Below are 22,952 nucleotides of genomic sequence, written 5' to 3' on the forward strand. Positions count from 1 at the left end.
CCAGTTGACTCCGATTCTAGCCAGGGGAAAAAAAAAAAATCATTACTCTTCGGCTCACAAATTATACAAAGGCACCTCTGTGGAGTGCACCCAGCATGCCGGGGTGTAGCCCCTTTATCTCATTCCTTTGCTGGCTCCAAGCTGTAAGCATCCAGCAGTGAGAGGTGAGTTTGTGGAGATAGCCAGGGAGTAAGGTAACCCATTTAAATGATAAAACAGGTTAGCCATTTCCAGTTTGGACATGAACAGCTCTGGAGTCTGGATGGGACACCTGGGAGAATTATAATACAGAGTGGCAAGGAGGGGAGGCAGCAGATTTCTCCTTTCGAAGAAAAGGGTTCTTGGGTGACCGATGGGCAGGGAAAGCCTTTGTTGTGCTTTGCTTCACAGGTACAATGGGCGGGCGGGGGTGGGTGGTGGTGGCAGATCAGAGACAGAGTATACTCTGGCCTTAGATACGAACATTGGGCAAGTTACTTTACCTCTTCGAACCTCAGTTTCTTCCCTGCAACGTGATGCTTTAAAGTTCCAGTCTATGTCTCAAATTCAGTAACCTTGTTGGGGTGTGATGAGTGCTGTTTGTACAAATGAGAGCATGACATATAATTTTTTATTAAATTCAGTTTCCCGTTATTAAAATATGAAAAACTTCTTGCATCAGTGGGGAAACCAGACAACATCTTAACCAATTGATGATCTTTATATGCCTCCAGATATGATGCTCTGAGAAGGACGCAACACCACTTAGATAACATTCTGGCCTAAAATGCATAAACTGAATCTAACCATGAGGAAACATCAAACAAACACAAACTGAGGACATGATGTAAAATAATTGGCCTACTCTTAAAAAATGTCAGTGGCATGAAAACAAAGAAAATTGAGAAAGCTGTCCAGATGAACAAATAAGACAAGTAATATCTGATCCTGGACTAGATCCTTCCTGGAAAAGAATTTCTATAAAGGACAGTTGACAAGATAAGAATATGGGTAGTAGATTAAAGTAATGTGTCAATGTTAAGTTTCCTAAATTTTTTAACCATACTGTTATAAAAAAAACAGTTCTGAAAGAGAACATTTTTGTTCTTAGGGTATATACATTCAAATATTATAGAGTAAAAAAAAAATGATATATGCAGACTTTCAAATGGTTCTGAAAATATATAGAGAAAGAGAAATTAAGAAAGCAAATGGTGGCAGAATGTTAAATATTGGTGATTCTGGGTAAAGGATATATGGGTATTATGCATTCTAGCAAATTTTCTATAAGTTTGAAATTATTTTAAAATGAAAGCTTTTTAAAAAAGGTAATGCATTCTCATTGCATAAAATTTTCTGAAGAAGAAAAATCACTTGCAATCCCTCTACCCAGAGGTAACTGTTAACCTGTTGTGTATACTGGATTTCTGTTGAAGAAATTCACTGGTGACAGCTGGGCAGGGTAAGTGTTTTCTGTGCTCAGAAGAAAAAGGGAGGGGGGAGGGTGGCAGATCAGGACCAGTAATTGGTTTGTTGGGGCCTGTGATCTGGTCTGGCCAAGTGTTTCCCAAGACGAAGTCCACTGGGAGTTTCTCAGAAAGATTTTTTCCTCTGTTGTTTTCTTCTGTTGCACATTGTATCACGGGCAGATGTTTGAAGTAGCCATCTTGAGATCGTAAGGCGAAAGCCAAGAAAATATAAGATAAGGTGACTCAAAACACTTACATCAATGAGCTTAATTAACCACCCTAGCGGCAGATATTTCATCACATGAGGTAATAAATGTCCTTATTCTTTAAGCCAATATTATTTAGGTACACTATTGCAGACAAAAACCTCCCAACTGTTAAACCTCTACTATTAAATAAGACTATGCAACCATTTGCTTTGCCCTTCTATCAATCACCCGTAGCAAAAGCTCTTCCAGGGCTTCCCTGGTGGCGCAGTGGTTGAGAGTCCGCCTGCCGATGCAGGGGACATGGGTTCGTGCCCCGGTCTGGGAAGATCCCACATGCCGTCGAGCGGCCGGGCCCGTGAGCCATGGCCGCTGAGCCTGCGCATCCGGAGCCTGTGCTCCGCAATGGGAGAGGCCACAACAGTGAGAGGCCCGTGAACCGCAAAAAAAAACAAAAACAAAAACAAACAAACAAAAAAAACTCTTCCGAGTGAAAAGAAGTCATGGGACCAAATCGGAATTTTGGGCGTGTGGCAAATTCCCCAGCCAGAAGCTAAAGGGAACACAGGCAGATTGAGACAGGCAGTGTGGGCTTCATGCCCAGAAAGAAAGAAAAAGGGAGGTCCAGCCCTACTCTCTGGTGCAGAGTGGCCCTGAGTATCAGAAAAAATTATTGGACTTTAGACTTGCTTTGGCTTCCTGAAGGGGATTCAGTGTGGGGAGTAGACAGTGGAGGAAGCAGAAAAGTTTGTAGTCCCTGGAGCAGCTCAGTAACTGTGCCTCACAGACAGGCTGGGTGAAGAGCGGGCCATTGGCCATTCCAAGACTATGTCAACCACCTTTGCATCAGCATGGCTCCTGGAAGTAGCGATCAGTGGTGGAGATGACGCCAGAGAGCGGCAACATGACAGGTGGTACGTGAAAGCTTCAGCACTGGTGGAAGCTATACTTGACACAACAAATGTTAATTCCTTGATTCATTACTAAACATTTATTGAGCACTTGCTATCTTGTAAGTAATCTACTAGATGCTAAATATACAGGGCTTAACATGGCATTGTTCCTTCCTCTTACAGAGCTTACAATCCAGTTCTGAGGGGCTGTGTGTCGCATGAAAAGGATGCAGGTATTAAAACTTAAATGGTTTCACCCTTCATGAAGTTATGCCAAAATTGAAGCTAATCTCCTAGGTAACTAACAGGCCTCACACACTCCATCCCCCATTGCAAACTAATTGTCCTGTGGACAATTTCTACCTTTCCCCAGTTCTGCTTGGCCATAGACCCGGGGACCCTTAATTTGAAGATACTGTCTCATTCAGTCCCAAACTAAGATGAGCAGTATAACCTTAGGCTAAATTTCACCAGCCAATGAATTTAATTTTGCTTCCTTGGGACCCAGTAAGTACTGGACATCTTACTACATTTGTTCAGTCTGCTCTCTCCTCTCTAGCCTAGCTTAGTTACAGGGTCTATATGAATGACTTTAGTCAGCATAACCGGGAAACCCACTTGCCATACATGGAACATGTTTTCCTCTTTTCCTTTTAATCCTTTATTTGGTGCAAGCCTCCCAGAGATCCAGCCCTTCTCCTCCCTCATGATTTCCTACCCCTTTTAACCTTTACTCTCTCACCCACGATATAGCTTACTCCTCTTCAGCCTTTCAACATTCAGAGCAAAGTAATCATTCTCAGGAAATTTTTCTTAGTGATTATAATGCTAGTATCCCCACGTTCAAATGGACGTATTTTCTGATATTACACATATAGATAATGTGGTGTCTATGAAGTCCCAGTTTAGCCTCTGCTCTTGTGGAAGTTACATTTCAATGGAAAGAGACAGATAAACAATAAACCTAATAAATGAATAAATTCTATATTATGTTAGAAGTCATGGCAAAAAAATAGAACAGAGAAGAGCAATGGTGAGGGATGGAATGGGGATGGGATGGGAGGACTGCAATTTTAAACAAGACTGTCATAGGTCTCATAGGTCACAAGTCTCATTCAGAGGATGACATTTTAAAAAATTGAGGTATAATTCATAGAGCATAAAATTCACCATTTTAAAGTGTACAATTCAGTGGATTTTGGTGTATGCACAAGGTTATGCAACCATCACCACTATCAAATTCCAAAATATTTCTTCACTGTAGAAAAGTCCTGTACCCATTAGTAGTCACTGCCCACCCCCAGCCATTCATCTACCCTGTCTCTATGGATTTCCCTATTCCAGACATTTCATATAAATGGAATTGTACAGTAGGTGACATTTTGCTTCTGGCTTCTCCCACTTAGCATAATTTTTAAGGGTCACCTATGTTGTAACATGTATCAGTATTTCCTTTGTTTTTGTGGTTGACTAATACTCCATTGTATGCATATACCACGTTCTGTTTATCTGTTCATCAGTTGATGGCTATTTGAGTTATTTCCACTTTTTAGCTGTTCTCAAATGCTGCTATGAACATTCATATACAGGTTTTTGTGTGGACGTATGTTTTCAATTCTTTTGGATATAACCTAGAAGTGAAATTACTAGGTCATACGGTAACTCTATGTTAACTTTTGGGGGAACCATTTTCCTAAGTGGCTGTATCATTTTACATTACCATCAGTAATATGTCAGGGTTCCAATTTCTCCTCATCCTTACCAAAAACTTATTATCTGTCTTTTTGATTATAGCCAAGAAGATGACATTTGAGCTAAGATTTGAAGGCACTGTAGGAGTTAGCCATTTGGAGAGTCAAGGGAAGAGACTGCCAGGCAGAGGGGCCAACCAGGGCAAAACCCTGGAGGTGAGTGTGCCTGATGTGCTCCAGGAATAGCAAGATGGGCAGTGAAACTGGAGTGGTGTGATCAAGTGGGCAAGGAGAGCAGGGTGAGGTGAGGGAGCTAATGGAAGGCCAAACACAGGTCATTGGAGGGCATCATAAGGACTTGGGCTTTTACTCTGAAAGAAATGGGAAGCCATTGAGGGTTTTGGAGCAGAGGGCTGATGTGATTTGACCTACATTATAACCATATCACTCTGACTGCTGAATTACATGTGGGCAAGGGTAGAATCAGGGAGATTCCAGGAGACAGTTGGTGGATGTTTGCAATAATGATGGCTTGCAGGGTAGTTGGTATCAGGGAGGTGGTGAGAAGTGGTTGAATTCTGCATATGTTTTAAGGTAGAATCAACAAGATTTTCTGCCAGACTGTGAGCAAAACATGAAAAAGAAAGGAGTCAAAATTTGTGGTTTTTTCATTTCTACTTCAGGATATAGTATATCAGGAAGTATATTCAAATTCATTTCTTCCCTATTAGATCAGACTCCAAATTCTTAATCAGGTAATCTCACATGTTTAAAAATATTGTCTATGATAATGATAATGATAATAATAATTAATAACACCCTACAACCTAATAAACATCAGGGGTTTCCCTGGTGGCTCAATGGCTAAGAATCTGCCTGTCAATGCAGGGGACACAGGTTCAAGCCCTGATCCGGGAAGATTCCACATGCCGTGGAGCAACTAAGCCCGTGCACCACAACTGCTGAGCCTGTGTTCTAGAGCCCGCAAGCCACAACTACTGAGCCCGCGTGCCACAACTACTGAAGCCTGTGCGACTAGAGTCTGTGCTCTGCAACAAGAGAAGCCACTGCAATGAGAAGCCCGCGCACCGCAACAAAGAGTAGCCCCCGCTCGCTGCCACTAGAGAAACCCCCGTGCAGCAACAAAGACCCAAAGCAGCAAAAAAAACCAAAACCTCAGGTCCTTTAATCCAACTATCTCATGAGGCAGATATTATTTTCCTCAATTTATACATGTGTAAACAAAGATGTGGTTAATAAATGAGAGCTTCCCTAATTTTTGTCCCCCTTTTTAGGACCAACCAGAGAAAGTCAAACATGTACCCCTAACCATTATAGGATGCCCTGCTTCTGGTCAGCCCACCTGCATCTTCCTCAGGCCAACAGCCTTCAGTTAGGGCGAGCGTCCCGAACCCCCGGGCCACGGACCAGTACCAGTCCATGTCCTGTTAGGAACCAGGCCACACAGCAGGAGGTGAGTGGTGACCTAGAGAGCGAAGCTTCATCTGTATTTACAGCCGCTCCCCATCGCTCGCATTACCACCTATCTCCGCCGCCTGTCAGATCAGCTGCGGCATTAGATTCTCAAGGGGGAAGAACCCTACTGTGAACTGCACATGCGAGGGATCTAGGTTGCACCCTCCTTATGAGAATCTAAAGCCTGATGATCTGAGGGGTAGCTGAGGCGGTGATGCTAGCGCTGGGGAGTGGCTGCAAATACAGATTATCATTAGCAGAGAGGTCTGACTGCACAGAGACCACAATAAATCAATTGCTTGCAGACTCATATCAAAACCGTATCAGTGAGGGGCAAGTGAAAACAAGCTCAGGGCTCCCACTGATTCTGCATGATGGTGAGTTGTATAATTATTTCATTATATGTTACAATGTAATAATAATAGAAATAAAGTGCACAATAAATGTAATGCGCTTGAATCATCCCGAAACCATCCCCCACCTGCTGGTCCATGGAAAAATTGTCTTCCATGAAACCGGTCCCTGGTGCCAAAAAGGTTGGGGACCGCTGAGTTAGGGGACACCTGAAGCCTTCCTCTTTTTCCAATATAAAGCTTTCCCACTCCTCTGCCTTCCTGAGTCTCTGTTGAAACACACGTGTTGGCAGTTGACTCCCTTGCTTTCTTTAGGAAGCTCTGAATAAATAGCCTTTGTTTGCCCTCATTTGGTCAGTCTTCATTTCCACAGGTATCTTCAGTCAAGTTTCCCTGAAGTGGACCTTGAAATGAAGACCTGAGTTTGGGTTTATTGGAGAATACTCTCAAGATCATCACATTTCAAGGGGATGGTGGGAACAGGACTGGAGAGAGGGAGAAATCGAACTGCTGTACAGTTACACCTTAACCGATCCTATGGGGAGCTCTGAGTCTGGGATGGCCCTTCGGAAATGTACCCTGGCCTGGATCAGTCACTGGATGTAAGAAAGGAGAGGAACTTTAGGTGAAGCGGGTCTCTTTGACCAAAGGTAATTGCAAGGGAAGATCCTAGCTGTGAGCTCTCGGCAGCCCGCGCTCTGGGCAGCCGGGGAACAGTGCTTGGATCCCGTTTGGGGTGGGGCTGTGAGGGTGTGGGAAAGGTGGAGACTGGCATACAGTTGACAGCAGGTCATGACCGTAACTCAACCTTGAACCCAAGTTTAAAGCTTTTTTCACTACAGCATAGCTGTCTTCACTCAAAAAAACATGACAAGTGGAGATTCTGTGACCCCTCATTTTCTTTCCTCCCAGCCCCAAATCAAGACCACGTTGTAAGTGATTCCAACATTTTTTGTTAAGTGATCTTGAGCATAGCAGTTGACTCAGTTGAATACAGCATTTTAAAGATCTGAAATAAAACCAACCAAAGCAGTGAACTGAATTATCACACGTAGACATTTATATCATCTTAATATTACGGTACTTTACAAAGTGTTTCCCTCTCTCAGTAGAGAACATTGTGACATCCTGCTTTCCAGCTTGAGATGCTGACAAATTGAAAATAAATTGATGTGAAATAGCACCATTTCCACTTTAAGGGTATTCATCCCCCAGGGAAAATGATTCCCTCTTAGTGAAAAGCCTAATAAAGTGTATCTTGGAAGTTAGTAAAATATTAATTTATTATTCAAAATAATCTAGTTCCCCTACCTTACTTCATCACTAGTGTCATATGATTCTTGCAAGACTTTTAGCTTTATTTGAGCTACTTAAACTCAATGTTTCTATTTTTGGTTTTACAAATAAATCAGCTGATACTGTATCCAGCAATGATCATTTACCGAAAGGTTATAAAAAACATACGCCAGGTTCTGTCTACAAATTGGCCTGAACAGTCTTTTTATCTGTAAACAAGTCTGTGACTTTTTTTAATCTGTCAGCATATTCTCTCACTATCACAAGACCTTTCAAATACATTACGCATTGTTCCCAGAGCTTTTGGCTTTTTTCCTTTCCGTGTGTCCTGGAAATTCCCTCCCCCCATATCCCGACTCCCCCTGCCTGCCCCGCAAATTTCCTAGCCTCTTGTTTAACCTTGTATGAGATCTCAGCCGAACTGTAATTCCAGGTAACTTTTGCCCGTAGCATAACATGGTAGTTCTTAAACTTTGAGCCCCACGAAATGCTAGGGGAAATGATTAAAATAGAAAATATTAGAGATTCACCCTAGATCTAAAGATTCAGAATTTCTGGAGGTGATGCTAAGGTAAATGTATAATTAAAAGTCTCTTTATGGAATCCTGGTAGCTATCCCAGCTTTAGAGTCACTCACAAGCGTATTTCATACATCTGGCTACCGCTGTAGCTTGCTGGCTGTAGACTATCAGGACAAAAGTGGCATTTGGAGTCTATTCTTTTCTAAGGTTGGTGAATAATAGCAGTTTATGGAAGTGGAAACAATAGGCTGGCTTTTCTCAGCAATAATCCATTTGTATGTTAAGACCTATCAGAATGGAAACATTATAACTGCAAAGAACAGGGGCTGATCTGAGAACATTTTCTGTAGAAGAATTGGAAGGGCCTGGTGATTCCTGGAAGGTTAAAACAAAAAGATAGTAAAGGACTTGATGGTTATTTCAAGGGTGTGAGAAGATGTGGGGACACTGGGAAAATGGCTATGATGAAAATTTTTGAACAAATTTTGAATGTAACACTAAATGAGGTGATAGGGAGGCCACAAAGATAAGAGCACCTAATTTAATTTACTTCAACATGTATTTACTGAGTAATTACTGTGTGCACAGCATTGTCATAAGGTGTACCATGGCATGGTTCCCAAATTTGGGATCTGTATTAGATTCAGCTGGAGAGATTTTTAAAAATAAAGTTCCGGGCCCCATATTAGTTCTGCTGAATCTAAATATCTGGGGGCAGGGTTGGAAATCTCTACTGTTTAAAGCTCTCCAAGTGATTCTGATGCATCCAGTTGATGGACCAGAATGACCATGAAATGAACAAGGTCGAGTGTTTGTTTTAAAGGAATGTACAAACTATACTGTTGGTGGGAATGTAAATTGGTGCTGCCACTGTGGAAAACAGTGAGGAGGTTTCTCAAGAAACTAAAAGCAGAACTACCACATGACCCAGAAATTCCACTCCTGGGTATATACCCCCCAAAAACACTAATTCAAAGAGATACATGCACCCCAATGTTCATAGCAGCATTATTTACAATCGCCAAGATACGGAAGCAACCTAAGTGTCCATCAATAGATGAATGGATAAAGAAGATGTGGTATATATATATACAATGGAATACTACTCAGCCATAAAAAAAAATGAAATTTTGCCATTTACAGCAACATGGATGGACTTGGAGGGCATTATGCTAAGTAAATAAGTCAGACAGAGAAAGACAAATCAGTATTTGTATGATATCGCTTATGTGTAGAATATTAAAAATACAACAAACTAGTGAATATAGCAAAAAAGAAGCAGACTCATATAGAGAACAAACTAGTGGTTACAAGTGTGTGTGGGGGAGGGCATTATGGGGGTGGGAAAGTGGGAGGCACAAACTACTGGGTGTAAGATAGGCTCAGGGATGTATTATACAACCCAGGGAATATAGCCAATATTTTGTAGTAACTGTAAATGGAAAGTAACCTTTACAAATTGTATAATTTTTTTTTTTTGGCCATGCCACGCAGGTTGTGGGATCTTAGTTCCTCGACCAGGGATCAAACCCCTGCCCCCTGCAGTGGAAGTGCGGAGCCCTAATCACTGGACTGCCAGGGAATTCCCCAATTTTTTTTTTAATTAAAGAAAAAAGGAACATACAAACTGGTTTGTTGAGCAATTTGCTCAGCCAAATTTCTTGATTCTGCCTTCTGTCCATGGCTCAAATTTTACTCATGCTGTTATTTTCTCTGAAATGCCTTTTCCTCAATCTCTTCCATGAAAATAGTATCTATCCTTCAAGACCTATTCAATGTGAGGAGAACTGAACTGCATTCCACACCTCCCTTTGTCAGCATCCTTCCAACCCCACATCCATCACCCACGCAAATATCATAACATCCACCCTTACAATATCTACCTCACCCATCAGCTCCTTTTTATCCCCATTCCCACCTCTTTAGCTCACCTGAACCACTGAATGGCCGTTTAACTGATCTCTCACAAACCATCTGCCCACCTACTCCAGTTCATTCTTCATGGTTCTACTAACCTTGCACAGTTCAATTATAACTATTTTTCATATTGCAAATAATGTTCACTATTTCCCCATTACCTACAAAGCTAGGGATAAAAATGCTCCAGTCTGGCTTTCAAAACTACTGTATCGATTAGACTTCCTTTTTAAATATGCTACAGAACCAACTCTGGCTACCTTAAGCAGAAAAAGACATGGGCTGGTTCACAAAATTGAACTTCCCATCATTTTCCTTCTTTGTATGATTGTTCTCAAAATTCTTATTCTTAGAGAATGTCTGATTCAGCATATCCCCAACTCTTGCTAATAGGAAGACAAGGAACATTCCTTCTTCTCGTTAATAGGAAGACAGGAACAGAGAACAATAGGAAGACTGAAAAGCCACCTATAACTATGCCCACTGAGAAAAGAAAGTTCTTTCAAAGCAAAATCAGGATGCTGTTACCAAAAGGAGAAATGAACGGTAGGGAGCAAGACCCAAAAATGTCCACTACATTCAAAACATGGACCCAGGGCTTCCCTCGTGGCACAGTGGTTGGGAGTCCGCCTGCCGATGCAGGGGACATGGGCTCGTGCCCCGGTCCGGGAAGATCCCACATGCCGCGGAGCGGCTGGGCCCGTGAGCCGTGGCCGCTGAGCCTGCGCGTCCGGAGCCTGTGCTCCGCAACGGGAGAGGCCACAACAGTGAGAGGCCCGCGTACCGCAAAAAAAAAAAAAAAAAAAAAAAAAAAAAAAAATATATATATATATATATATATATGGACCCAATTTGACTGAATTAAAAATGGGGAGGAATTTTGTGCTTTCTTTTCTGAGACATCAGAGGTCAAAATGGGGGAAATAACCACCCATGAAAGCTAATGTCTGATAGTCTCAGTGTCCTTGGGGGTGGGGGAGAAGAGAGGCTAGTGGTTTGAAGGAAATGTTTTTAAAAATGCATGCAGGGACTGCCCTGGTGGCGCAGCGGTTGGGAGTCCGCCTGCCAGTGCAGGGGGCACGGGTTCGAGTCCTGGTCCGGGAGGATCCCACATGCTGCAGAGCGGCTAAGCCCGGGCGCTACAACTACTGAGCCTGCACTCTGGGGCCCGCAAGCCACAGCTACTGAGCCCATGCACCACAACTACTGAAGCCTGCACGCCTAGAGCCCGTGCTCCACAATAAGAGAAGCCACCACAATGAGAAGCCCGTCGACACAACTGGAGAAAGCCTGCGCGCGGCAGCAAAGACCCAACGCAGCCAAAAATAAATAAATAAAATAAATAATTTTTTTAAAAAAATGCATGCAAAGATTCAAGATGTCATTGTGAGTCATGAGGATAAAGATAAATTGTTTTCATTTTTTCTGTTATCAACCAATTTCCACATAACTACAATGTCCTTTGCAAAACACCCTATAGTGTTTTTTAAAAAATAAGTTTACGACTGTAATATAAGAACAGTCAGAATTTTATTAGGAAGAAAGTCAGTAGGGTAACAGTATCTTTAGGAGAGTAACAAGTCTTCCACTTCCAAATTCAAGAAAGGGGCAATAATCTCCCGCAGTTCCCACATTCTGCGGCACCCAAGCATTGTAGGGAGCACCTTTTCAAAAATAAAAGTAGCATCAAAAAATAGTATGTAACACGAAAGTCCGGTGAAGGTGAGGACATAAACATGATGAAAATCCTCAGTGCACATTTCTTAGAAGGAAAGAAAAACATCTGTGTTAAGAACATTCTGAAGGATATAGAGAACAAATTAGTGGTTACCAGTGGGGAGAGGGAAGGGGGGAAGGGCAAGATAGGGATAGAGGTTAAGAGACACAAACTATTATGTATAAAATGAATAAGCAACAAGGATATATTGTATATTACAGGGAAATATAGCCATTATTTTGTAATAAATTTTAATGCAGTATAATCTATAAAAGTATTGAATCACTATATTGTACATCTGAAACTAATATAATATTATATATCAGCTATACATCAATCAATTGATAGATAAGTAAACAAACAAACAAATAAATAAAAGAATGCCTAGAGGGGTGGGATAGGGACGGTGGGAGGGAGGGAGACGCAAGAGGGAAGAGATATGGGAACATATGTATACGTATAACTGATTCACTTTGTTATAAAGCAGAAACTAACACACCATTGTAAAGCAATTATACCCCAATAAAGATGTTAAAAAAAAAAAAAAAGAACGTTCAGAAGAAAACCGCACTGATGTGACTCCTGGTTCCTCCACCCATGTAGCTCTATAAATTCAAGTAAGTAACTGAATTTCTCTTAAACTCTGTTGACATCTGCAAAAGAAGGAACTTGGAGTAGATGGACCTAAGTCCATCCTAGGGCTGGCACTGGAATCCTAAGATTCTAAAGCCATGAAACAATGAATCCCTGGGTTACTGTGAGGCTCTTTCCTTTGAAATACTCTTCTCACACTCTAGCAGTTATTGCCATCTCTACCTCACTTGGGAGGTATAGGATGCCTATTTGGGAGGAAATAAAGGCGCAGGCAGTTAGATTTTCCTCAGGGTACAAAATACCATGTGACAAGTGGAATTCAGCTCTCTCTATCAACAGTTTTATCCCAGCACCAGACATGCCCTTTTTGTATTTTATTTATTTGCTTTGAAGTCCTTGCATTATTATTTTCTAATTATAAATGCAATACATGATTGGGGTAGAAGATCTGGAAAATCCAGAAGAACACAAAGAACAAAAGAAATGTCACAGATAATCCAGTTGCTTGGAGATAATTACCTTCTATAACAGGTTTCAGAAGAGCAAATCTAGAGCACAGTTAAAGCTAGCCATGGATCTATGTTGTGACCCAACTCAGTGGATTCCATGAACCTGAGCCAAGTTTCTTGGCATTATTGCCACTGGCTATCTCTTGGCAGTTACACAAATCATTGCTTCTACTTCACACATTTATTAAAGAGCCAATGTTCCTAAAATACTCTATTATGAAGAGACTGTGATGGCTGCCAAGGTGAAGCAGAGATGTTCTGTCCTCAGGGAGCACTAAATCTAGATTTGTTCTTTCTTATGAAAAGAAAAATGACTCACTACCAAAACATATCTAGTAAATAAATACTGTCTTCCTAAATCCCAAAATTAATCATCTTCAGAAATGCTAAGCTGGAACATTCTCAAAGAAACACATTTTAACATTAATTTTTTTAAAAAAATTTTTATTTGGCTGTGCCAGGTCTTAGTTGCCGCATGCGGGATCTAGTTCCCCGACCAGGGATCAAACCCAGGCCCCCTGCATTGGGAGTACAGAGTCTTAGCCACTGGACCACCAGGGAAGTCCTAACATTAATTTTTAAAAGAGAAAAATCGTTTTTTTCTAAATTACAGATAACTTGGAAAACAGAGAAATGAAAAAACTATAATCCCATCACTTTAATATAATCAGCTAAGTTTTCTTTTTTCTTTCTTACCTTTCCTCCTTTGATTTATTCATTCTTTCTATTTTATTTTAATTTTTGGTTTTTTCTTTTATTTTGTTTTTCTTTGGTTTGTTTCTCTTTTGGTTTAGAATGTGTCCTTCTAGTTTGCCCTTTCTTTCAATGAACACTTCAGGTATGGATGGATTCAGATCTATTTCTTGATACTACTGAATCACTTGATTTTTTTCTTTTTTGCGGTACGCAGGCCTCTCACTGTTGTGGCCTCTCCCGTCATGGAGCACAGGCTCCGGATGTGCAGGCTCAGCAGCCATGGCTCACGGTCCCAGCCGCTCCGTGGCATGTGGGATCTTCCCGGACCGGGGCACGAACCCGTGTCCCCTGCATCGGCAGGTGGACTCTCAACCACTGCGCCACCAGGGAAGCACTACAAAACATTCTTAAATGTTCCTTCTTGCACGCTCCAGGGCTTACTATTCAGGGATGTTCTCCTTTGAAAACTGCAAAGATGTGGATGCCTGGGGATCTTCCTGTTGAACGTGATTTCTTTCTTGCTCAGCTTGTTCACTCTGCAGGTCCCGGTCATGCCCAGCCTCCAGCTCCAACATATCCTGATAAAGATCATGAAGAAAGCAAAGCAGAACAAAAGGGTTATCACAAGTGGTGGTGGCCCCCCTTCTCTGGGGGCAAGCACATAGCCCCCTCTGAGGCTGGAGTCTTCTGATGCATCTGTGAGGTAGGCTGACATGCCCTCCTGCTCTGTGACAGAGGAAGGCTGGGGCAGGGACATGGAGAGTAGACAGAACAGATCAGTTTCTTATTGAAATATCTGTGTACATCACTGACCAAGTCAATAGGAATAACATTCACATACCTCTACAAATTGCCTTCATGTACATCATTTCTTTTAATTCTCGTGATAGCCCTGAGGTGGATAAAGGTAGGTACTGAAATCCCCTGGGCCATTCCTATTTGGTGATTTGGTCAAGGTCATATGGTGTAGTGAGTTAAGTGATGACCCCAAAATGATATGTCCATGTCCTAATACTAGGCCCTGACAATGTGACATTATTTGGAAAAAAAAAAAAAGAAAAAGGGAGGGGTTTTTGCTGAGGTAATTAAGTTAATAAACTTGAGATGAGATTATCTTGGATTACCTGGGTGGGTCCTAAATCCAATGACAAGTGTCCTAATGAGAAACAAGAGGAAACAACACAGAGAAACTCTTGTGAAGACGGAGGCAGACTGGAGTTTATGCAGCTACAAACTAAGGAATGTCTGGAGCCAGCAAAACCTGGAAGAGGCAAGGAAAGATTCTCCCCAGGAGCCTTCAGAGGGAGCGTGGGCTCGCTGACCCCTTGATTTTGGAATTCTGGCCTCCAGAATTATGAGAGAATACATTTGTGTGTGTGTGTGGTTTTTTTTTTTTTTTTTTTTGCGGTACGCGGGCCTCTCACTGTTGTGGCCTCTCCCGTTGAGGAGCACAGGCTCCGGACGCACAGGCTCAGCGGCTATGGCTCACGGGCCCAGCCGCTCTGCGGCATGTGGGATCTTCCCGGACCGGGGCACGAACCCGCGTCCCCTGCATCAGCAGGCGGACTCTCAACCACTGCGCCACCAGGGAAACCCTGTGTGTGTGTGTGTGTGGTTTTAAACCACCAAGGCTAATTTGCCATAGCTGCCACAGGAAACCAATCGACATGGCTGGTAAGTATATGGACTAGAACTTGAACTAGGTTTTCTCATTCCAAAACCATGGAATTGTATTTAGGACTTGGGTTCAGGTTAAAGAATACCTAGTCCCTACCGTTGGCACTCTCACAACCCAGTGTCACCTCACCAGTGATGTAGGTTTATTATCACATTTACAGATGAAGAAACCAAGGCTAGATTTTCCAAGTATTACGTGACTGCACTATCTCTTAGCTACCTCTTCATGAATAAAAAGCATCCATCATTTCAATTTCTTTCCACCATATCTTTGACCAGTATATTCAAAAGCAGCAGACACGCTGTGATGTAGAGAAAGACATCACACTGGAAATCAGAGGACCAGAGGTCTAAGTCCTGTCCTACTGCTGTGGATGTTGAACAAGTCACCTAACCACTGTAAAGCTCAGCTTCCTGGCCTGCAGTAAGAAAATTGGGCCAGATCATCTCTAGAGTTCTATGTCCAATAATTGATGGTGATATTTCTTATCTTTATCGGTCATTTCATGGTAATGGTTAATATACTGCAAAAGAGTCAAAAGGCAGGAAGTAGAAACAAAAAGAGTTTTTAAAATCTGCAGGACCGAACACATAAAGAAATGTGTGTTTTTTAAATAACAGACTAAACGTGTACTTGCACGAAATACACAGTCTAAGGGCATTCTTTTCCATTTACATGCAGCTCTTTGAAGAGCTCACATGTCTCCATTTGGATGTTTCCTAGGCACCACAAACTCAGAAAGTAAAAAATGGAACTCGTCATATTTCCCCTCTACCTTGTTCGGGTTCCCCACCCTTGCAAATGGTCTCCCTATCCATCCAGATGCCTCTGCCAGAAACCTGAAAGAAGTTCTTGAATTGCCACGGGAGACATTCTTTTCCCTCTTCATTACCTACGTTATATCCACTTTGTGCATATCCACTAATAATACCTGTCATTTTAATTGGTGTACTTTTTTCCCATCCCCCCAGCATCACTGCTCATGGCATCCCAGACAGGCCCCTACTTTGAGTCCTCCTCAGTTCTTGACTCCTGTTGATGTCCTGGCTTCCCGTCTGCATCCTGCTCTATCCCTACCTCAGTGTCCTGCCTGCCTGTCATGCCTTTTCCTGCACCCTTCCTCTCTCACAACAGTTTCTCTTTGGCTTCATTATCTTTGCATGTGCTGTTCCTTCTTTCTGAAACACTTTTCTTCCATCCAGCTCATCCTTCAAACCTCAGTTGTCACATCCCCAGTCTTCTCCCTGTACAGCCCTCCCTCCCGTGTACTTCATAGCTCATCTGCTACTTCTAGGATGGATCTTACACAGCCACAGTCTCGTCTGAGTCCCTCGTAGCGTGTGAGCTCACTGAGGGGAAAGGATTTTATATATATGTATCCTAGCACCTAGGGGATCCTCAGTAAGTGCTTTTAGAATACATAGGCTTCAGAAACAGGCAAATACATTCTGCTTGTGAGAGATGCAAACAAAAGCAGGAAATAGGAAAGTCTGTTCACTGACCTGGCATCCAAAATCGACACTGTATGTAGCAGTGCCAGGGATTAGCAATGTGAAACCAGAGCAAAGTATTCATTTCTAAGTATTTTAGGGGGCTTTGATGGGTAGACATGGCAGCTTCGGCAGTCTGGTTAAAAAGCCTATTTTGTTAATTAACCCAACAATTTTTTCTTTACTCCTCTTAATTCTTTGTCCATTTTCTGGACCTGTCCTTTGAATCTTTCTCTTATAAAAGACGAAGATAAGATTATGCAAAGTAGAGACCTCCTGGTTTGTTTTCAGAGAATAAGAGAATAAGGTGTCTTCCTCAAGAAGTCATATATTTGTCCTTTTGTTAGCAGATAGCCAAATTTTTTAATAATTATTTGTTAATTATGTGATTGCCTATGATTTATTTGTATGTAATTGTAGAATTTTCCATACAAACAGACATGAGGAAATACAATCATAAATTTTAAAAAATATTTTGTTAAACCGTTATGCCCTGATTTGAAGTTTGTAAGAAATAGTCTATAACAATGCCTTATACCCTGAGAGTGTGGACTATTTGATAAACTCTTCCAGAGTGAATAATTTTATTATCTAATTAGACTTATTCTGTCCTAGGCCAACAAGTGATGATATCACCATTCACTGACTAACAGGATTCAGCAGGGTTCACTGAACCACAAGTACAAGGAAGTTGTCCTGGAAAAGTAGGTCTAATGGTAGCAGCCCTTACCTGGAGTCCAGGGACAAGACCCCTGCAAAGAATCAGATGACACTATTTATAGAGTTACACCTTCAATTCATGTGTTCTCTAAGATCATCCCTACGATCACCTCAATTTCCCTATTTTCTTTTCCCATCCTAAGACTACTCTTCTAATTCAGTTCCTATTATTTTTTTTTATAACAAGTATCTGTTTGTCTGTCTCTTTCCACTTTTTGTCTTATTATTATCTATACTCCACACGTCTAACTCCATTCCTTCACACCTTCTATCCCCTTCTATTTCTTTTTTTTTTTTCTTTTCCCTTTTTTGCGGTACGCGGGCCTCTCACAGCTGCGGCCTCTCCCGTTGCGGAGCACAGGCTCCTGACGCGCAGGCTCAGCGGCCATGGCTCACGGGCCCAGCCGCTCCGCGGCATGTGGGATCCTCCCGGACCGGGGCATGAGCCCGTGTCCCGTGCATCGGCAGGCGGACTCCCAACCACTGCGCCACCAGGGAAGCCCCCTTCTATTTCTCTTGTTTCTTTTTTCCTTACTGCAGAGTCCTTGAAGGTAAAGTCCAGTTTGGGATATTCTTTGAGGACCTTTCCTTCTATGGATTGTAGAGTTAGCCATCCTCGTATCCAAAATGTATTCAGAAGAGAAGTAGACAAAGAGATGAATCCTGAGCTTCCATAGGGGGCTGGATAAGCCTAGGAAGAGGAAAAACCCACTCCATCATTTCTGTATGTTTTCCTGACTGGTTGAAATCACCTTCCTCTATAGCCAATAGCCTGGGGAATCTATGGGGAGATCTGCTCATCAATAATAAAAGGGGTCTTGGCCATGCATTTGCTTTCAACTAAATGAAAGCGTAAACCCTCTCCAGGACAATCTCAGGCATTTTGCCCAAATTTCTCCATTCCATGTCAGCTGGGTGACTGAATTTCAGACTGAGAGAGGTTCAGACTGAATTAAGAGTAAATGGGTGCTCACTTCAGCAGCATGTATACAAAAATTGGAACAATATAAGGATTAGCATGGCCCCTGCACAAGGGTGACATTCAAATTCGTGAAATGTTCCATATTTTTTGTGAAAGTAAAAACATCCCATTTTAAACGGCATCAAGAAGAATAAAACACCTAGGAATAAACTTAGCCAAGAAGGTGAAAGACCTATACTCTGCACACTATAAAAAAATTAATGAAAGAAATTGAAGATGATATAAGGAAATGGAAAGATATTCCATGTTCTTGGATTGGAAGAATTAATATTTTTAAAATGGTCATACTACTCAAAGCAATCTACAGATTTAATGCAATCTCTATTATTTAAAATACCCAGGACATTTTCCACATAACAAAAACAAATAATCCTAAAATTTATATGGAACCACAAAAGAACCTGAATTGCCAGAGCAATCCTGAGAAAAAAAGAACAAAGCTGGAGGTATCACCCTCCCAGATTTCAGACTGTACTACAAAGCTACAGTAATCAAAACAGCATGGTACTGGCACAAAAACAGACACACAGATCAATGGAACAGAATAGAGAACCCAGAAATAAACCCACACATCTATGGTCAATTAATCTATGACAAAGGAGGCAGGAATATACAATGGAGAAAAAACAGTCTCTTCAGTAAGTGGTGCTGGGAAAATTGGACAGCTACATGTAAAGCAATGATATTAGAACATTCCCTCACACCATATACAAAAATAAATTCAAAATAGTTTAAAGACCTAAATGTAGGAATGGAAACCATAAAAGAGAACATAGGCAGAACACTCTTTGACATAAATTGTAGCAATATTTTTTTTTGGATATGTCTCCTAAGGCAGAAGAAATAAAAGCAAAAATAAACAAATGGGACCTAATTAAACTTTAAAGTTTTTGCACAGGAAAGGAAATCATCAACAAAACGAAAAGACAACCTACGGAATGGAAGAAAATATTTGCAAATGATATGATCGATAAAGGATTAATATCCAAAATATATAAGCAACTCAATATCAAAACAAACAAACAACCCAATCCAAAAATGGGCATAAGACCTGAATAGACATTTTCCAAAGAAGACATACAGATGGCCAATAGGAACATGAAAAGATACACAACATTGCTAAATTATTAGAGAAATGCAAATCAAAACAACAATGAGATATCACCTCACAACTGTCAGAATGGCTATTATCAAAAAGTCTACAAATAACAAATGTTGGTGAGGATATGGAGAAAAGGGAACCCTTGTACATAGTTGGTAAGAATGTAAATTAGTGCAGCCACTATGAAAAACAGCATGAAGGTTCCTCAAAAAACTAAAAATAGAACTATCATACAATCCAGCAATTCCACTCCTGGGTATATATCCAGAAAAAATGAAAACACTAATTCAAAAAGATACATGCACCTCAATATTCATAGCAGCACTATTTATAATAGCTAAGATATGGAAGCAACCTAAGTGTCCATCAGCATGAATGGATAAAGAAGATGTTGTGTGTATATATATATATATATATATATATATATATATATATATATACACACACAATGGAGTACTACTCAGCTGTAAAAAGAATGAAACTCTGCCATCTAAAGCAACATGAATGGATCTACAGAATATTATGTTTAGTGAAATAAGCCAGAGAGAGAAAGGCAAATACTGTATGATATCACATGTGGAATTTAATAAACAATACAAACAAATGTATATAGCAAAACAAAAAGGGACTCACAGATGTAGAAAACAAACTAGAGATTAACTAAAAGGGGGAGGTACAAATTAGGGGTAAGGGATTAAGAGATACAAACTACTATGTATAAAATAGATAAGCAACAAGGATATATTGTATAGCACAGGGAATTATAGCCAATATCTTATAATAACTTTTAATGCAGTATAATCTGTAAAAATACTAAATCACTATACTGTACATCTGAAATTAATATAATATTTTAACTCAGCCATACTTCATTTAAAAATGAGTAAATGGATCTCTCTAATGCATCTATTGGAAGACAATCTGCAATCCAGGGGGCAATTCTACATACAGTAATTTGCTCTGAGGTAAAAAATGTCACAGTTATTTCACAAATCCCAAGGACAAAAATAAGGTAATGCACAATTCTTTGTATGGGAATACTAGTAAGTCCCTTGTGTAATAACAGCAGGCTTCAGAGGAGAGAATGCCTCCATCTTGATTTTAAGCCCTGAACATCTCACACCTATTATGAGGAAACCTTGTGATAATATCCTTGCTGCTTTGAGATATGAAATATGAAGTTCCTCTCTTCACTCACTGTGACATTTAAGTCTGTCCCTTACCCATTTTTTAGTCTCCAAATCATGAAGGAAGTCAGTTTGAGAGTTTTCAGAGAAAATGTCCTCATCATCTGATCTGTCCAAGATGTGGTCCATTTTGGTAAATTCCCTTAGCAAACTGTAAGGCACACAACTGAAAAAGATACTGTTCTTATGTCTTCGGTCTATAGCTTAGGCCTGCCCTAAACTACTCTAGAGGGGGAACACTGGATCTTTCCGGCCCCAAAGAGCACCTGGTACGCTTGTACTGATTTCATTCTGTGTGAATAATGTCTAGTGTAGTGCATTACACGAGATAGGAATAGAGAGGCTGGATAAATATTTGTTGACTGAATCAATAAATGATTCAAAGTGAGATTCTGAATTCTGAAGCCATTGCAGCTCTTTGTGTGTATATGCAAATGCGTGTGTAAGATAAACAAATAATAAATAAATATGCTTCTTTAAAAAGTAGAGTTAAAAAAGTGTCATATGCTTCAAAGGAAAGGAGTAAGTCTGTGCTACCATCATGATTTCTAGACCCAAGACGTCCTCCTCCCAACATTTACTAGTTTCTTCTTTATTCTTCCACAGAGATTCTATGCATAAATAAGCAGCTATGTTTATATAAATATATACGTGCCTTTTTAAATACAAATGAGAGGATATTATCCTGGAGTCCATTTCATATTAGTACCTATAGAGCTGCCTCTTTTTAAAAATTGTTATATGGTATTCCATCATAATTTGCTAATCAGTTCTTTATTAATGTTTATGTACACTGTTTCTAATCAAATGCTACTGCAAACAATGCTACAGTGAATATCCCTACATATCTGTGTGTATATGTACAAGAGTCTCCATTGGATAACCCTAAAAATAGAATTGCTGGGTCAATAGATACGTATATTTTAAATTTTTGATAGATTTTACCAAATTATGCTTTGAAGAGGTTAAATCCATTTACACTTTCAGCAAAAATGATGAGACTGCCTGTTTTCCAACTCCTTTTCTAAAACCATGTGTTAGAAAAGTTTTTGATCTTCGCCAATCTCGTATGTTTAAACTGGTATCTCACTATAGTTTTAATCTCTTTTTATGAGTAAGGTTGAGCATCTTTGCCCGTACGTATAAAACTCATTTGTACTTCCTTTGCTATGATAATCCCTTGCCCATCCCCTATTGGACTATTGTTATTTTGCTGGGCTGCATATATGTGTATAGATGTGCACACACACACTCACACACTCAAGTATACTTTTAAATGAATTGCAATATACTTGTGATGGAGGCCTAAGGCAGTGGTTTCCTATCTGTGGGTCTTGAACCCTGAGTTGGGGGACATTCTATACCTACCCTGATAGAAAGTGGTCCTGGAGAGTATATAGATTTCTATAGATTCAATAAATACTGCTGAATGTTTCCAAATGTATATGCTACTGTTATTAATAAATTATAAATGGATTTAAAAACATCCTTGATATCATAGTAGCTTTTTTGACATATGAGGGGTTCTGGAAAATCTTTTCCTTTAGAAAAGTTCTTCCAATTTAAAAAGGTTGTTAACCATTGGTTTGTATTAGTATACATTTTTATCATGTATTAACAAATGCATAAATACTTAACAAATATTTATATGAATGTGTGCTTCCTCTACTCTAGAAACCATATTAAATGGTTTATATCTTTAGCAGGTGAAGATGATGAAGGAACAAAACAATCAACCTTTTTTCACAAATTGAGACGAGCATCTTGACCATACCTATTCAACTGATATCTGCCTTATTTATGACCATAGGTCCCTTGACTATCTCATAAGACCTACCACACTAGATATTCGTGAGATCAAAATTAGAAGCATTATAGAGAAGAATGTCAACCCCAACCCTGAACCTGGAAATCTCGTCATGCGGTCCTACCAGGCTGAGGAAGTCTCCAGACAGGACCCCAGAAACTGCCCCTGGGAGGTCAGCCCTGACTTACTTCTGCATTGCACCTTCAGCCACATCGATGTTTTGGAGAAAGCCATTGTTTTTCTCTGTCAATTCTTGCTCCTTCCCAGCTGGCTTCATCTGCAGAAGTATCTTGACACTTAGCTTCGTGAGAGCCATTTCTTCAGCACTGCAGGGGCAATGGTATATTTCTTTCTATTTGTAAATTGATGTTTGTTTTACTCTTTTCCTATCGTTGACAATTATTTCTAATTTCTCACTGCTGTAAACAATATAGTAATGAATATATTTGCTTAGGAATTTTCAGTGCATTTCAGTGCATTCAGTGTATTACTTACTTAGAATACTTCCCTAGAAGTGGAACTCCTGGTAATATGATATACTGATTTTTAAGGATTTAGAAATATATTCCCAAATTACTTTCCTAAAGGTTCAACCAATATATATTACTGGCAGCTGTGTGTGAGAAGAGGCACCTTCATTTCAGTCTGATAGGCAAGTGTTAGCTGCAG

At 40.5% G+C, this 22,952-nt stretch overlaps 1 protein-coding gene and 1 non-coding gene across 3 annotated transcripts in view; one reads left to right on the top strand and one right to left on the bottom strand.

Annotated features, from left to right (window-relative positions):
- Positions 1 to 13,769: 13,769 nt before the first annotated feature.
- Positions 13,770 to 22,952, bottom strand: part of BMAL2 (basic helix-loop-helix ARNT like 2) — a 143,200-nt gene continuing 134,017 nt past the window's right edge. Inside the window, exon 17 of one of the 2 annotated variants that reach the window (XM_060305890.2) lies at positions 13,770 to 13,895. The gene's annotated coding sequence lies outside the window, so the exon portion shown is untranslated. Of the gene's footprint in view, positions 13,896 to 22,511; positions 22,610 to 22,952 lie in introns of those variants that run through there. The other variant, XM_060305889.2, reaches the window with a different exon arrangement.
- Positions 18,172 to 18,275, top strand: LOC115839171 (U6 spliceosomal RNA). The gene has a single exon (XR_004033942.1). It is a non-coding gene; the product is annotated as a U6 spliceosomal RNA (small nuclear RNA).

This window comes from Globicephala melas, chromosome 10 (genome assembly GCF_963455315.2).
Source record: "Globicephala melas chromosome 10, mGloMel1.2, whole genome shotgun sequence".
NCBI classification, from domain to species: domain Eukaryota; kingdom Metazoa; phylum Chordata; class Mammalia; order Artiodactyla; family Delphinidae; genus Globicephala; species Globicephala melas.